This window comes from Grammomys surdaster, unplaced genomic scaffold, assembly GCF_004785775.1.
Source record: "Grammomys surdaster isolate TR1022 unplaced genomic scaffold, NIH_TR_1.0 126508, whole genome shotgun sequence".
In the NCBI taxonomy this organism is placed as follows: domain Eukaryota; kingdom Metazoa; phylum Chordata; class Mammalia; order Rodentia; family Muridae; genus Grammomys; species Grammomys surdaster.
The window spans coordinates 1-3,377 of record NW_021621300.1 but is presented as its reverse complement, the minus strand read 5'-3'; the positions used below and the strand labels follow the sequence as shown (position 1 = coordinate 3,377).

Sequence of the window (3,377 nt, the reverse complement as noted above, 5' to 3'; positions counted from 1 at the left end):
CACAAAACATATGCTGCTTGTAAATAAATAAATTACCCAGTTGAGGTACACAGAGCAACAAATGAATTTGTGTATTCTTACCTTAAATTCTGAACACCTGGAGTTCCTAAAGCTGATGATGATGGCCTGAAACACACTAAGAAATGAAGTGCTGCCAATACAAGCACCCCTAGAAACTCTATGTACAAAAAAGAAACCATTTGCATCCCATATCATTGAAAATGTCTTTAAACCCAAAAAAGGATATTGTCTTGGGCACACCTTTACACAGTAAAGTTACAATGTTGGCTACAATCAAGTGCATCAGAACCCAGTCTGTAGACCTGAACCTATACCTTGTTAGGTAAATATATATATAGTGGCATAGAAGAGTAAAATTCCCTGGAATTCCAATTATAGTCAGAGAGAAGAAAGTCATTCCTAGAAGCAACTCACTGGTTTCCATGCTGTCAGTTCTTGTTCTCAAACTGAGGATCCTCCATGGCAAGGTGAAGCTGGAGACACAGTCACCATTCTCTCTTCCCCAGTGAATTCACAAGATGTATTCAACAAGTAGGGAATCTACCACTTTGGCATAATTTCTACACGTAACGGTGATTGAATGAGGTCTCCAAGCATTTGTATATCTCTAGGTCCACACTTAGTGAAATGTGTGAAAACCTAACAATGACTCATTAACAGGACAAGCAGAAAAATATCTGTAAGAGTTCTGGCTGATGTTTGAAATACATGTTTGAAATAAAGCAATGACCAGTAGTCATATGGCATTAATTTAACTCTGGGAAATAAACACAAATCCATGTAAAGTAAAGTAGTTGGGTAACCAGATTATTATGAAGGGAAGATTATACATTATGTTTGTATCATCAAGTTAAGTGATGATATGATTGAGGATATAAGAGTTGAGTTTTGTAATTTAGGCTATAATTCTCACTAGCATTTCCATAACATTAGCTTCAAACACTATCACAGGTGGAAAAAGATTACTAAAACAATAGACATTAATGTTTAAAATATTTAGGAGGAGAGGGAAAGTTAGTAGTGAGAAAGCAATATCCTATAGATCTCGTCTATGGGGCCAGTTTTTCTGCTTTTAATTTCCTATACAGGTAATAAGGAATCTTACATTTGATGTCAATGTTTGCACTATATGCCAAATATTTAATTCTAGTAGTTGAAGTCAGAAAGAAATAAAGTTTATAAATGTACCTTCTATATTCACAGAAATAATACTGGAATTCATTATTCAATTATTATCATTTGAAACTGGTAGGAACCCTATTTTCATTAATCACATTCTCACTATGAAACAGAGACAGTTTTGTTCAAATGAGACTAGCAGTCATGTGTAATTTCTGGTAGAACTGATTGGTTTCTGGAACATATTCCACAAATCTCTTCAAAGGTGAAGTTATAGTAGTTGTACCTGTAGAAGTCCTGTAAATGTACTATGCATACTACATGGACTATCAGGTTATTAAAGTTGTGAATTTACTGTCCAGGTACTTAGATTTTAGTCTGTTTTGTTTATAAAAAGTATTTACAAAGAATTAATAAAATAATTTGGACATTTCCAAGTACATAATGGAAGAATCTCTGCCACAGATATCCTGTGAATGAATCGTCCATCCAGACTTATTATTTAATCCATCATTGTACAGACTCACCACTGTGCACAACAGCACAAAGAAAACTAAAACCAATAAACTTACTACAAAGATGTGCAGTGTCACTTACCTCAACGACCATCCTTTGTCAGGTGTCCTAGTGAAATCTTTCATAAGGGAAAATGATTTCTTTCAGACAGACATTCTTAAGCACCAGATTCTTAGCGAGTATGACAGCACAGATGGCTCTGACTGTGAGGAGTGGGCTGAGTTAGAAGTGGATTGCAGTGCTTGTAGGACCCCAGCATTCATTTCTATCTGATTACCTTCCTGAGGAGTTTGTCTGTGTCCTATGTAGCTTTGCTATTCAACCAGACTCAGTGCCATGTCTGAATGTCTGTTAGGATTACTTACCAAGACTTACTTGTACATTAAATCTTCTCTGCTCTCAGATTGCAGTCTGTTCCACTTTCTGGACCATTTCTCTTCCTGGGATGCTGATATCAGTGCCATGACCACAAAATTCAAAAAGTCATCTGAAAGAAGGTACCACGGCCTGAGATATTGATTTGTGATTCTGTGACCTCATCTCCCCTCAGAGTTGCAATTATTTCACTTGCAGTAGCAATGGATAATCTATGTACTCTTGACCAGGCAATAAATATGCTCTGAACTTTTCTCCCTTGTTGACAGTTCTCAACAAAGAACTACAACTCTTGCTCTCAGGTGTTAAGGGAATATTTTGAAGTGAAGAGTGGTTGTTATCTGCTCTGTTTTCTAGAGGTCATGGGATTTCACCTTTATGTTTCAGGAGATGATGTGGCCCATGTGATGAGTGTAATTGAGCTATGTGTGTGCTTTGTAGCCGATGGTTGTCTGAGATGTTCTGCACACAAATCTTAGTTTACCCTCCTTATCTCAGGGTAAGCCAATATGTAGAATAGAAGTTCAGTTTGCAATTCCACCAGCCATGGAGGAGTGTTCTTTCTCCACATACTTCCCAACCTGGCCCACTCCTCACTGTCAGTGCCATCTGTGCTGTCATACTCGCTAAATATTTGGTGCTTAAGAATGTCTGTCTGAAAGAAATCATTTTCCCTTATGAAAAATTTCCTTCCCTTGTCACCTGGCTTCTTATCTTAATCATTCTGATTGGTGTAAGGTGGACGCTCAGAGTCTTCTTGATTTGCATTTCTCTGATCACTCAGAACTTTGGACATTTCTTTAGTTGCTCCTCAGCCATTTGAGATTCATCTGCTGTGAATTCAGGTTTAGTTCTATACCCTAGTGTTTTTTTTTTTTTTGGGTTTTTGGTGGTTAGCTTTTTGAGGTTTTTATATAATTTGAATGTTAGCTGTCTATCCGATATGGGGTAGTGAAGATTTCTTTCCCCAATCTATAGGTTGCTGATGTTTCTTACTGACTATGGCCTTTGCTTTACAGAAACTTTCCAGTTTAATGAGGTCCCATTAATCATTCTTGATCTTAGATCATGAATCCTTAGAGTTCTCTTCAGGAAATTTCACCCTGTGCCAATGAGTTCAAGGCTCTTTCCCACTTTCTCTTCTATTTGGTGAACTTGCTTTTATTTTGATGTCCTCGATCCAGTTGGACTTGAGCTTTGTACAATTTGACAAATATGATTATATTTTCATTTTTAAAAATACATTTAGCAAATTAGATGAGCACCATTTGTTGAAGGTGCATTCTCTTTTCTCTTATTTATTCTTGGCATCTTTGTGAAAGATCAAGTGTCCATAAGTGTGTTGT

General features: G+C 36.8%; 1 pseudogene; it reads right to left on the bottom strand.

Annotated features, from left to right (window-relative positions):
• Positions 1-8: 8 nt before the first annotated feature.
• Positions 9-2,120, bottom strand: LOC114614726 (annotated as a pseudogene).
• Between the last annotated feature and the right edge of the window lie 1,257 nt (positions 2,121-3,377).